Source organism: Bubalus bubalis, chromosome 21 (genome assembly GCF_019923935.1).
Source record: "Bubalus bubalis isolate 160015118507 breed Murrah chromosome 21, NDDB_SH_1, whole genome shotgun sequence".
Taxonomy (NCBI): Eukaryota; Metazoa; Chordata; class Mammalia; order Artiodactyla; family Bovidae; genus Bubalus; species Bubalus bubalis.
Genome location: NC_059177.1, coordinates 30,185,336 through 30,199,973, shown reverse-complemented (window position 1 = coordinate 30,199,973; position 14,638 = coordinate 30,185,336). Strand labels below are relative to the sequence as shown.

Sequence of the window (14,638 nt, the reverse complement as noted above, 5' to 3'; positions counted from 1 at the left end):
GCTGATTTTTGTAAAGCGCATGAGATAAGAAGACATTTTATATTTTAAAGGCTTTGGGGGGGGGAAAAATCAAAAGAAGAATATTATTCCAAAAAATGAAAAAATTATGACAATCAAATTTTGATGTACAAAAATAAAATTTTATTGTAACACAATTATGCCTACTCATTTATGTGTTGTTTCCTTGCTGATCTGGGGTTACAGTGGAGGTAAGCAGGTGCAAAAAAGACCATAAGGCCTGTGAAGCTGAAAATATTTACTACTTGGTCCCTTACAGAAAAGGTTTGCCAACTCCTGTGTGTACTACCGTTTTACCTTCATAGTAGTTATTTTAGGTTACCATTGAACTCTGGCAACTGATACCACCGTTTGTTTAAAGGGATGATGTAAAATCTCCTTTTAAAACAAACTCATCTATATTCCAGCAAAAGAAAGAAGTTAAAGCTCATAAAATATAGGTGGTATTTAGATCAAAATCAGGGAAACCAGAAGCCAAGTCATGAAAAATGCCTGTGAAAAGCAAAGAAGTTTGAAAAATAATAAACCAAGAAGATGGGTGCAGTCAGGAGGGTTGGGATACAAAACTAGAGACTATGTAAATAAGATATTCAGATGTAGCGATCTGTTTTCTAAGGTCAGAGTGGAGTCTGAGCTGTGGACCCCTAGTGGATAGGAGGTCAGGCAGGCTACCCAAGAACACTGAGGCGGCCAGCATCCCCATCAGGAGCAGCAGGGTCTTGTTTTACATTCACAAGACCCTGACACACTGGCCAAGAATTCCTCGTCTGGCAATGGGTGAGACAGTCAGTCCAAAACAACCAATGCTGAGTAAGTCAGGTAAAACAATAGCAATGCTAAGGCCAAGCAGCTCAGCATGAGCTAGGCCAAATGCTTCACAGAGAAGATCACTCTGCATAGATAAAATATCCAGTATGACTTTAGAAGGTTCCCATAGCTTTCTTCACTCTGATAGAAACACTTCCAAGATGCATGGAGCATGGAGGACTTCCTGCACCTTAGAGTAAGTTCACATAACCATCAACACACTTGACACTCTTCAATGTTTTATAAGCACAACGTTTACTCTTTAACAATGAAGTTTATTCAAAAACTTGGCTATCTTCTTTTTAGAGATTTCTTTTTGTAAAACAATCTTGCATTATTGCATTTGCCTCTCATTACTCTTACTGAATATGCATCTCTTCTGAAGACTTTCAACTAAACAACCTTCCCCCAAGAGAGAAATGCTTTTTGGTGATTCCACCAACAATAATTTCTATTGCTGAGTCATGGACTCTATCACAGCAGTGTTAAAATTCATCATCTCTTTCTTTCCATATGATTAATGTTTTTAAAAAACATGCTAGTAAAACACAGAACTTTCTATATCTGGAAAGAAAAACTTGAAAGGCTAAATTTTAAATTATAGAAATAAAACTAGTACAACTAGAGGTCACTTTTTTCCCCCCATATCTGCGTAGCATTCCAACTGGTCATCACTTCTTAGGTGGATTACAAACTCGTTCAATCTATTATCTATCAACTCAGAAGGGTAAAGTTTCCAAATTCTTTTTTAACCACAATGAACTACTTTATCAAGTTCTAAAGCACTTTCACCTCCACAAAGTTTCAGAAGATCTTACCAACTAATATTTATTTGTTAAGAGTTAAGACAGAGTATCTACCAAACTGCCAATCAGAGCTCACTGATTACAGCATGCATGGCCAAAAGCCAAAGGAACTTGACATTTTGCTTAACGCCTGAAGTTCTTTCTCATGAAAAGTACTGAATCAACTTTAGGTCTTTTGAAACATAAAAAACAGCTCACTGAGCTTTACATTTGAAGCTGTGGGCCCAGCATCTTTTCTTCAAACCCCTCTCACACAGGACCAAGGGACAGTGAGGAGTCATAGGTTTCTGAGGAGGTTGACAACACCCAGCTCCAGTAATGGAAAAATATTACCTAGGATATTAACACATCCCATATCCCTGGCCATCAGGAAAGTAGAATGTGCTGGAAATTCATCCAATTAGAGTTCAAGAATCTTTTCAAAAAGCTTAAGACTCACCTTTGCTTGGCTTGGTCAAGAAAATCTACAGCCCAGCAATTGTTAGGAACTGTCCTATGACTACACATAGGATGAGTCTGAAGATAAACTAGCTTCACAGAGGAAAACAGAGCAACGAGCCGAATCAAATCTTTCCGGCAGTCCACCAAGGACTTGCCAATGACACTGCTGAAGCTGCCCGAACTGGACTTTCTGTTGCTTACAACCAAAATCCTACTAGCTTAAATCCTGAAAACACTTCACATTTAGATTTCCTAAAACCCTGGAATTCTAAGGTACCAGGCATTGGGAACTACTGCTCCAGTGAAAGATTTATTAAAAGATGCAGGTATCAGAAAGTGTGAAATAATCAGTAATTGTGCTTTTTAAGGGTGGTGGATATTTTTCAGAGTTTTTGTAACACCAGGTCGGGCACATTGCCATGAAAACTACAAAAGATAACAACATTGGGAAATGGCCTGATGTTTCTCATCTAATTATAAGATGGCCATGCTGGCTGACACAATTAGGGTGAAGTGACATGAGGAGAGGTGGCTCAATGACCGCAAATGCTTCCAGCTAGCTCTGCAGCAAAAGGCATCACTTAACCATTTCACTAACAGCCTTCACTTTCAGGGGAAAAGAGAAAATTCATTAACTCAGAAGATGCATTTTAAGAATGGCAGATGGGTGGCAGACATTACAAATAAGATGAAATGATCAAAGGAACAAATAAAATGCTATTAAGTATTCCTATAAACTACGTGTTTGTAAGGCTGAGATTTTGTTTTACTGCCCTAGGATTGAGAGACAGACTGCTGATCTAGTTTAAGAAAAAAATTTTCAATGAGAAGATACTAGTATTTAGGGCCTACACTTTGAAGGCCTCTACGCAATTCAAGACGTAACCTGTTTCTTTGGCTTCGTAAAGGGGAGAAACTGAAAAGACTAGAGTTGGATGGGTAGGGCCAGAATTGTAATAAACGTCTAATATGTCTCTCTCTATGCAAAGTAGTCTCAGTGATGCTACATGTAAAGGAGAGGGAGGAGGGAGAAAAGGAAGTTCTGTCGATGCACAAGTAGATGTGAAAAGATGACCCTTTTACCAGTCAACCCACACAGCAGTCTTTTTTTCCTCATCTAGGTCTTCTTTTTCTTTTTTATAAAATTATTATAGGAGTATAGCTGATTTCAAATATTGGGTTAGTTTCAGGGGTATAGCAAAGTGAATCTATTATACATACACATACATCCACTCTTTTTTAGAATCTTCTCCCATATAGGCCATTGTTGTTGTTTAGTCACTAAGTTGTGTCCAGCTCTTTGTGAACCCACCCGTCTGCCCTGTCATCCACCGTCTCCTGGAGTTTGCTCAAATTCATGTCCATTCATTCTGTGATGCTATCTAACCATTTCATCCTCTACTGCCCCCTTCTCCTTTTACCTTCAACCTTTCCCAGTAACAGTCTTTTCCAATGAGTCGGCTCTTCGCATCAGGTGGCCAAAGTATTGCAGCTTCAGCTTCAGCATCAGTCTTTCCAATGAATATTCAGCGTTGATTTCCTTTATGATTGACTAGTTTCATCTCGCGGTCCAAGGGACTCTTAAGAATCTTCCTAAGCACCACAATTCAAAAACATCAATTCTTTGGCCCTCAGCCTTCTTTATGGTCCCACTCTCACATTCGTACATGACTACTGGAAAAACCATAGCTTTGACTAGAGGGACATTTGTCAGCAAGTGATATTTAACACACTGTCTAGGTTTATCTCAAATTTCCTTACAAGGAGCAAGCATCTTTTAATTTCATGCCTGCAGTCACTGTCCGCAGTAATTTTGGAGACCAAGAAAAGAAAATCTGTCACCGTTTCCACATTTTCCCCTTCTATTTGCCATAAAGTGATGGGACTGGATGCCATGATCTTAGTTTTCTGAATGTTAAGTTTTAAGTCAGTTTTTTCACTCTCCTCTTTCACTCTCAACAAGAAGCTCTTTAGCTCCTCTTCACTTTCTGCCATTAAGGTAGTGTCATCTGCATATCTGAGGTTATTGATATTTCTCCCAGCAATCTTGATTCCAGCTTGTGCTTCATCCAGCCCCGTGTTTCTCATGATGTACTCTGCATATAAGTTAAATAAGCAGGGTGACAACATACAGCCTTGATGTACTCCTTTCCCAATTTTCAACCAGTCTGATGTTCCATGTCCAGTTCTAACTGTTGCTTCTTGATGTGTAAGTTTCTTAGAGACAGGTAAGGTGGTCTGGTATTCCCATTTCTGTAAGAATTTTCCAGAGTTTGACGTGATTCACACAAAGGCTTTAGTGTAGTCAATGAAGCAGAAGTAGATGTTTTTTCTCGAATTCCCTTGCTTTCCCCATGATCCAACAAGTGCTGGCAATTTGATCTCTGGTTCCTCTGCCTTTTCTAAACCCAGCTTGCACATATGGAAGTTCTCGGTTGACATACTGTTGAAGCCTAGCTTGAAGGATTTTGAGCATAACCTTACTAGCATGTGAAATGAGCATGACTGTATGGTAGTCTGAACATTCTCTGGCATTGCCATTCTTTGGGATTGGAATGAAAACTGACCTTTTCCAGTTCTATGGCCACCGCTGAGTTTCCCAAATTTGCTGACATATTGAGTGCAGCACTTTCACAGCATCATCTTTTAGGATTTTAAGTAGCTCGGCTGGAATTTCATCACTGCCACTATCTTTGTTCATAGTAACGCTTCCTAAGGCCCACTTGACTTCACATTCCAGGATGTCTAGTTCTAGGTGAGTGACCACACCATTGTGGTTATCTGGATCATTAAGACCTTTTTTGTAAAGTTCTGTGTATTCTTATCACCTCTTAATCTCTTCTGCTTCTGTTAGGTCCATATAGTTTCTGTTCTTTATCATGCCCATCCTTGTCTGTGCGTGTGTATGTATGTATGTATGTGTGTGTGTGTATATATATATATATATATATGCCATTACAGAGTACTGAATAGAGTTCCCTGTGCTATACAGTAGGTCTTTATTAGTGATCTAGTTTATATACAGTAGTACGTATATGTCAATTTGTCCCCAAATTACCCCCTGGTAAACATGAGCTTGTTTCTTACATCCATATGTCTATTTCTGCTTTATAGATAAGTTCCTTTGTAGCCTTGTTTTAGATTTCACATGTAAGCAGTATCATATGATATTTGTCTCGTCTATTTCTTTCAGTATGACAATCTCTAGGTACATCCATGCGGTCAGCAGTCCTTCTTGATACACTACTTGAAATGCAGAAAACAAAGTTCCAAATTACCCAACTTGGAAGGAGATGGTGAACAGAAAGTGAAAAGTAAGTCGCTGTTTTTAAGAAGTATGAGTCAGTAACAGAAAGCGAAACACATGAGAGGCGAGAAGAAAGGACGAATTTGGAGGTCATGATCGACACAGAAAGCTATCCACGGATGGGTTCAGAGCAGGAAAACATGTTTTAAGAACAAGCATGCTGAACATCTGTTTCTAAATTTCTCTGCTGCAAACTTTTGAGAAGTTCCTCAAGTTCAATGCCCTATGTGCATTAGGTTGGAACGAAATTATGGAGAGGAGCTAATTTCCAATCCTGGGAGGAGAAAAGGACACAGCAATGAGAAGAGACACTATCAAGAGTTCTTAAACCAACATCAATCATGAAAATGAAGCCTCCAAAAATTCTCATTGGAAGTCTCACAGGGAATAAGATAAAAGCTCAAGCCAATTTTATCAGAATTTCAAAAGTCAGGGTGACCTCTGTTGATAAATGACTTTTCAAACCATCACAACAAAGCCCTCAGCCACACGGCCAACTAGGGGCCTCTGGGAGCAACATGGATAATATCCCAAGTGACAGTTGTGTGAAGACTGGCATGATTGTGTTAAATCTATTTTCTTAAAATGAGTATCACCATCTGTAAAGGGTTCTTATGAAGTTCACAGTGTGTGGAGTAGGTGGCACACAAGCTTTTAGGAATTTAAGGTGTTCCTTGAGTCAAAATCCACGTAAGGAATGAAGAAGAAGAAGCCTGAGTTTACTAAAGTGGGAGGGCAATTTTCATCAGGGTGACATTTTAAAGAATCCTGAAAAGGAATCACTTAAGTGGCATCTTGAAAAAAGGGCATAGCTTCACTCTTCAATCGATAACACAAACAGACTTTAGCAGTAACACAGTATTTCGTTGACTGTTGGGGAAGAAATAAATAAAGAACTGAAAGTCATCCCTGTGAACCCTGTTAGAAATTAAGAAGATGCCCAAGGAAAGGAAGCAAAAAAAATCTGAACTGCCATCCTGCTCTGGCCATAGCAATGTAAGTCATGAGCTTCCCAAACACATTTCAGCAGATGAATGGATTTTCAAAGGAGAAAAAGTATCACCCCTCATGAAAAGTTAACACATTTACTGACCACACTCTTAGCCCATATTTCACAACATAATGGTAATCTTGCTGAATTCTGTAAAATCCTATTATAGATCACTTAGCATTTACCATAGCATTTAAAGCAGCCAGGCTTCTGAGTTGGAACGCACTGGGGAGAGGGGGGTATAAAATTCTGTGTGTTGGTCTGAACCTCACACCTGCTAGAAGTAAACTCCAGCTCTCAGGTCACAGCCCCACGGAGCTGAATCATCCCCAGTGGGCAGCTCCAGGGAGAGACGGGTACCCAGCCTACCCGGAGGTGGGAAAGGCTCCCAAGTACTGCATCTGTGTGCTTGAGGGCACGGCGCATGCTCACAATACATACACAAATACACACAGTGATACATATGAATGTATATAAGGATACGTATATAAATATGTACATGAATATGTATACAAAAATGAATATGTATAGGTATGTGTCTGAAGCATGGCCTACAAATCTGTCATGTTCAATGAGCAGAAGGATTTTTCTTTATCTCATGAGGCTGATTTATTTCCTGGTTGCCTTCTCCAGCCACTCTTTCTTCTCTCCTCCCAGCCCCCTCACTGAATGTAGCCAGTCCGCCTCTCTGTATATACTTTTTTGGCATCGGATCTCCGTCTCCAGCTCTGCTACCTTCCCAGCTGTTCATCATCTTCAGAAAAATTCCGTCTGGGATTGGTACCTGGACTTAAAATGACATCCAATCCTCACCTCATCTCTGTCCAGTCTGCCTCCTCTCTTCTTTTAGAATCAACTATTGGGAACACCCACCCAACTCTCCAACTGTCCATCTCTTTCACACCAAGTTCATCCAATTAAATGTCAAGGGGGTTTTTATCCCCCGTCATCTCCTTCCCAGTCCCTTCAATGACCCTACTGAAGACTCTGACTGTGGCTCTTCAGAAATATGGCCACTTTCTCTAATTTGGGCCCCTTACTATATTCTATAAAACAACGAAAGATGAACTGTTCTGGAGCCTAGCTCTGACTGAGCGATGACTGTGCTCATAAAAACCCTGGTCACCCCTACTGGCTGTGTCATCAGAATCTTCAAAAGGTTGGTCCTTGAGTGTAACAGAACCAACTTGAAATCCTGGCTCCATCTCACGACTATGTGCCCATGGTAAGGAGGCTTATTCTTTCCAAGACCCAATCTCATCTGTACAGTAAACTGTGGAAAAGAATAGTACCCCCTTCCTTAGATGCTTATAAGAAGTAAATCATAATGAACTGTAAATCAGTATGCCTGATGCTACAGCAAATGTTGCCTGCTATTGTTAACATTAATTAATGTTATGGAATAAATTCCTTGCTTCTTAACATAAATTTGAAGTCCTCAATGGTCATGTGTCAGCTAACTACCAACTTATTTTCTCTCTTGCCCTTTACAAACTCTAATGTCCCAGCCAAAGGGAATTATTTGTTGTTCTCCTCAAGCACCAAGCTTTTTGGTCTTTGTTCCTTATTCACTCTGTTTTCCATCCATCAGGAAACCATCTCTCTTCCCTTAACCCAAATATCTAACATTCATATCTTTAGCAAACTGCAACTTAAATTCTCCAGGGGGACAAAGAAATATCTCGTTTCTCTTAGCACTTTATTCCTAAATACAGTGTTTGAGTATGAACTTTTGGTTTTTTCAAAACTTCCTATAGCAATTTTAAACACTTGGTGATCTAAGTAGTGACTAGAGTAGAGGAGAAAGGAATCAAATGATCATCTCACACATATAAGACATCCTGCATCTCTCACAACACTGAAGTCAAAAGGCGGCTTAATACCTTCAGCCCCTTGAACTTCTCTACTACTAGTTAGTATGCATACAGTCTTTTCTTGGTTCATTTAATACTGCTATAGTCGGAACAATTGGTGATTTTATATCTAAAATTCCTAAAATTTTCTTTTTTCTCCTCCCATTATAAATAAGAATTTTAAAGGCTTTAATAAGCCACCATAAGAACAAATTTTAGCTGTCATTGGAACGGTTTCATACCTAAAGGATTTAACACTGCCTCTAATCTGTCTTCTCTGAATTCATAGTTTGTTCCACAGAAATGTATAAACTTCTTCTAGAGGATTATGAACAAATACATACCAATTTTTAAAAGTGACCTATGCATCTGTGATTATTATACATTACAAGCTCAATAACCACACCCACGTCATCTTCAAATGGTATTTTTTTTAAGGACCCACATGTTCATGATGCATGACAAAAACAAAGCTGCTGTTCAATCCAGCTTCTATTTATTTCAACATTGCATACTCTTAAGAGAATGGGTGGTTCTCTGTTGTTGAAAAGTTTGTAACTGTCAAAACAAGAAACTGACTTAGTTATAGTCAAAGACTTATAATGCCAATACCAAACCAATGCCAGAACATACAGTAAAAAGAAAAATGCTGTCAATTTTTCCGCCTGAAAGTCTGTTTCTCTGCATTGCCTATATACCCGGCCAATTCAAAAGGGAGGAAAAGTAAAAATCCTTTGCTGTAATGTAGCCAATACAGCCAGTGGATTTCCTTTGCTAACTTTATTTTTTGAATGTCCTGTAGACTCATCGTAAATCATTTCCAATCTAATTCTCCTACTTCCCAATTTTAACTGTCGGCCTTATTTAAAGAATTGCCTCTATATTTAACAGATTTCATATCCATTCTGAGTGCCAGTAAGCTAAAAAAGAGTGTGTTGTTCTAAAATGCAGCTTTCGACTGCCTGACTTTTGAAGCAGCCTTAGTGTTTGGCTGTTGATGAAGTGATGCACATCGTGATTGTCTTACCTACTAGTGATTTGCAAACTACATGCATGACTTTCCAGTAATAAAGAAAATCACAGTTGAGTGTATGTCTGACGGCTCTCCCTTATGGGTTTCAGGTGAAATGTTTTTAAAAATGTGCATTCTCTAAATCCACCCTAAACGTGTAGCACTACATAAGCAATAAAAAACTCAAGTGTTTAGTAGAACACAACTGCAAATTTTCCTTTTACGTGACAATTTTTTATAACACTGGCATTTTTTTTTTATAACTGATAGACTATTATGCCTTTTTTAAAATTAAAAATTAAAGTTTCTTAAAGTACAAGGTAACAGTTGACACTTAAGATGCTCTCAAGGGTCCTCCAGGGAGAAAACGGAAGAAGAAAAAAAAAAAATGTGGTGGCAGTTACAACAAATTAACAACATATAATAAAAATGCCATAAACATGCGGCATGCATAATAAATCTAATCAAGTCTACAAAGAGGGCAGATAAAAATGATTAACTGCCACCATCCTTGAAAAGAAAAGAAAAATTTTGTCCCCTGTTATTTATCACAGCTAATGTTCTGATCTTAAATCTAACATGTAGATCAAATGGTCTTAAGAGTTTTACAGTGTACCAAGGACGATGGCTTTCTCACTTCCTATTTTATTTTCTGAGAAATCAGGAAAACACGTATGTTAGAGCCACTTTTTCATTAAAGGCATGGCTTTTGGAGATTTAATAAAGCTTCTCAGAATCTCCGCCTCTATCCACAGAAAAAGAAATAACAAAACCACCAGTCTCTAGATACTGATAGGACGAAAATACTACCTATCTGGAGGCTACATTCAGTCATTTTTTTTTTTAATTGGTTGACTGCATTCGTTTCCTGATTCTGATATTTTACCAATGTAGCAAGGCCTCCAGTCAAGGAGGAATATATATATTAAGTCTGTAAGGTGTGGCTATAAATTGTTCCTAAAAGGAATATACAAAACCCAAACCAACACTGGTCTAAAAGGTAGTTTCTCTGGTGTAACAAAGACCTGGATAACTTCCTTGAGTGGCACACGAGTACTCAGTGACAAAGGTATCACCTTGACACGCAGCGGGTCTGTCTGCTTTGCTCTCACAGTTAAGATTCTCCAGACAAAACCACTATGACAAGAAGGGTTACTTAAAGTGAGGATTAACACTGACATGTTAAAAAAAAATAAAAATAAAAAAGCAAAAATAAAATTTGGAGGGGGGAAAAAAGTTGAAGAGGTTCAAATGAACAAACTCCTACTTGTTCCTAAAGGAAAAACAAAGAGCTTTCAGAAACATCTCTGAGAGATGTAATAGAATATGAGTAAATTATAACAATTAAAAACCATTAAAGATAGAATAATTGAGAATACCTGTTTGGGTAACAATGACTTTCTTGAATTCCTCGTAACAGCGAGTCTATTTTTAATCACTCTTTTTGCAAAACCTTGCATAATTTAACAATAATTGCAGATTTTTAATTTTGATACATCCACAAGAACATAAAGTGAAAACCATAAACTATATACTAACTCCAGCTGTTAAATGTTGGCATTTTGTCTTTAAAAAAAAAAAGTTCAGAAATCTGTTTCCTTAAACCAAGGAAATGTGGGAAAAGGCCATCCTGCCAGTGGAAACCTTCAGCAGCAGAAAGCTCACGCTGCGGTTTCTTGCCGAGGCAGCAAACTCCACTGAAAGAGAAGTTGCTGCCAACTCAAATACTGTTTGCTTTCACACCCAAGAACAAACTGTGTGCACGGCAAAGGCATCCGAAGGGCTGAGAGCAGCTGGAGAGGACTGAAGAAAGGTAACAGTGGTGTCAGAGCTACTGTAAACTGGTTCTCGCTTTTCTATCAGCAACTTAGCATCCCAGAAAACAGCGCAGCCCGGCAGCCCGACATCAGTACCTGCTGTAATTCAAAACCTGGTTTTTCCAAGTCAACAAGCCAAGGGACTTTTCAGAAAGAAAAGGGGGAAAAAATCAGCCAGACAAATGAAACACAGACTCGCTCGGTGTGATTTGAAGGGCTAGTGAGATGCAGGTTTAAACAGAGTACTGAGAAATTTCCATATCTCAGCGCAACATGTAACCAGCTTTCTCTGCAAGCAGGAAATGCAAAGGAAGTGTTGACTATAGCCCTATAAACCAAAGGCAGAGGCTCTGCCAAAGCAAACATCGTTACTGCAAGGGTTCTGCTGCTCCGAAGACCCTCCAAGTTCCCTTTGTGTCCTGACGGATTGGTGTCACTAAGGATGTACCAGGCGATCAGGAATTCTACAGGAAGAGAAAACAGCACAAGTCTCCAAAAGGCAAAAGGTTTATTTCATGATGACTTTCTCTTCATGGAAACAAAGGCCATCTTCTTGTTGGGATGGCACTGTTTGACTCCCAAAGTAAAAATGGCTAAATAAGAAAACCACTTTTCTTTCCCCACACAGCTTTGAACTAACACTTTAAACTACAGTGCAGTCCCTTAAAATGGTCAATTTCATGTCCTGCATATTTTACTACAATAAATCACCGTGCAGTGCCATGGAGGTGGGATGAAAAGTCCTCTATCTGAGACAAAACTATATGTTATGAAATTCTGCCTCCCTGTGCCTGGCATGCTCACATTCAGAATCAAACACAGTTCATCATTTTCAGGAAGAATCCTTTTCAAGGTGGAAAATTATATTGTTTTTTCCAAAACTCCTTTATCTAAGTCCCGTCTTCCCCCAAACACTATGACTTAAAATAGTTCACAAAAATGTCATGGGCTCAAAACATGTATATAAAGGAAATGGTGACTCTGTATGAATGGAAGATCTAAATATTCCCCACATATAAAAATAAAGTTTACCCAGGGCAAAAATATCACATATTTCCAATTCCAGATTGGACCTCGTAAGGTTTCAATATTAAGACTCAACTTTTATTGACTTCCTCTAGTTTAAAATTAGAAACCTTTTTCTTACTGTCTTAACCACCCACGCCTACTGCCCCCACCACAAAAAGTTTGATGGTTTAGACACAGGTTGAAAAAAAAAAAAAAAAAAAAAACTATCCAACTAAACAAAGACCGCCTTTCTTCCCAAATAAAAAGGAGAATAAGATTTTGCCAACTGTTCCCCCAGGACACAATCCTACAGCAAATACTCCTTGCCTCCAGAATGATTGATGTGATGGCGTCCCTTTCTTTCATCACTCCCTACCTTGTCTGGTCGCTGGTGAAAACCAGGAAGCCACAGACACACACTTCGGTCTTTTGCTTGTACGGGCCTCAATTCTCCAATGCCAGCTTGCTGCCAATGTCCTTGTAGCCAATGGTAAACAGGCCACAGGGTTCAAGTTAACTGCAGAGCGTTACCACACTGAACATCTGGTCATGAATGAACGGATTGCCTAGTAACTCTCAGCATTGGGCAGCTGATGAAAAATTCAACATTTTCCTTGTTGGCACAGTTGTTTTGGAGAATTCTCTAGAGCTTCCTGAATTATATTAAGAAAATTTCACTGCAGCAATCTATATCTGTGAGAACAGCTGGTGTTGAAAGGGATCTGCTGCTCTCTCCCTGTGCTGGGGGACCTCATGTTGGATGAGGACACTTTTACTACATTTGTCCTTGAAAACTTAGCCTTCACTCTGAGGTACTGGGTAGAGCAAATGGCAGCAAAGGCAGCTTCCAGTTGCCGTATTCCACACAAATGAACCTCTTAATTCAGGGTGAAAAAAATCTATCACCCAGCTAAGAGGACACTGAGATCCAAACAGTGCATTATGAAGACCTGTCTCAGAAAATATAGCTGAATGGTCATCTAGACTATTGCTGGACTCTGAAATCAGGTCAGTCCCAACATCACTGTATATTTTCTGAAGATTTTCAGAATAAAACAAAAGTCCTTTGCAAAATCCCACGAGATACAATGTGTCCAAACATTGGTTTTTCATCACATGACTGATTTTAAACTTAGCAGAGCCTCATATTAAACCTAAGAGTCACACAGTTAGAGCAAATCAAACTTAACATGCCATATTATGCTCAAAGAAGTCACAGTGACAGAAGTGTCCATTGAAGCTTAAGAAATAAAATCTCTAAAAATATAACAATAGTGTTTAAAGAAATTAACTTGTTAATGGATTTATGGGATATATTATTATTCTTTTGGGTTGAAAAAAAGGAAGTGGTAAACTTAAGTCAAGCTAAATTTAGGCTATTATCTATGCAGCATAAATTTCACTTCTGTGTATAAATGCTAACTTGCATATTTCTCCATGGTAACTAAACTATGATTAAAACAACAGTGAAACCAGCCTTTAAAGCCACCTGTTTAACTAGGAACAACCTAATTTACAAAAATACTTAAAACTTTGGAAATTTCCTGGGCATCTATATCATGCTTTTCCCAGTAGAAAGCTCACTTTTCCATGAACATATAATTGCAATGTACTTGGCCTAGGTCGTAATCATTCTTTTTTTAACTAGTGTAATTTTTTCATGTATTGTTCACTTGAACATAAGTGGTATTTAAGATTATAAAGAATAAGACTCTAATAACTCTTTCCAAAAAGGAAGTTATTTTACCGCTTGGAAGGGATTAATTTACCTAGAAAGTATCTTCACATTTTACAAAAAGAACTAATGAAAGAAGTGAGAAAATTCCAAGCTGAAATGACTATCTGAGATGGCAAGCCACATTCAAACTAATTTTTTTTTTTTTACTGAGATAGCCTTGTAATTTACTAATGAAGAAATGGGCTATTTTATTGGTGAAATTAAAGAAATAATTATAATATGTCCAAGAATAGTAAAAATGTAGGTATAAGCAATATTTTCTTATTTAATTATAAAACATAAAAGTAGATTTGAATGTGAATCATTTTGAAACCTTAGAATTAGGCTTAGACTTGAAATACTGAAAACCCCTTGAAGTCGAAACATAATCATACTAGGTCAGGTTTGGTGTGAAATTCATGACTCACATTCATGACACATATTCAGAAGTGCCTCATACTAAAACTTTATTATAATCAAAAATTGATCCTCAGTTTTTCTGTCTCCTGGTCTTTACATGATGTAATGTCTAAGGCCACATTTCACACTCTTAAGTAATGATGACTGTATAAGACTCATGATAAAAAAACTCATAAAATGTCACAATTTATAATTTTATGTATACTTGCCTCTCTAATATCACGTACATTTGCACAGTGGATGCTAATTAGATAACAATGGTATTACTACAACGTCTATAAAACCTGCCTTTAAAACCAAATTCTGTTAAAAATAGTCTTTTCAAGCTGACATAGCCCATTTCCAGGGTCATATTTAATATAATTAGTGCCATTGCTAGTAAATGTTCTAATAAAACTTGAAAATGATTCCAAGGCAGAATGCAAAATTCTCTAAAACTTT

General features: G+C 38.1%; 1 protein-coding gene across 11 annotated transcripts in view; it reads right to left on the bottom strand.

The window, feature by feature from the left end:
* Window positions 1-14,638, bottom strand: part of FOXP1 (forkhead box P1) — a 625,706-nt gene that overhangs the window by 414,971 nt on the left and 196,097 nt on the right. The window lies entirely within an intron of this gene.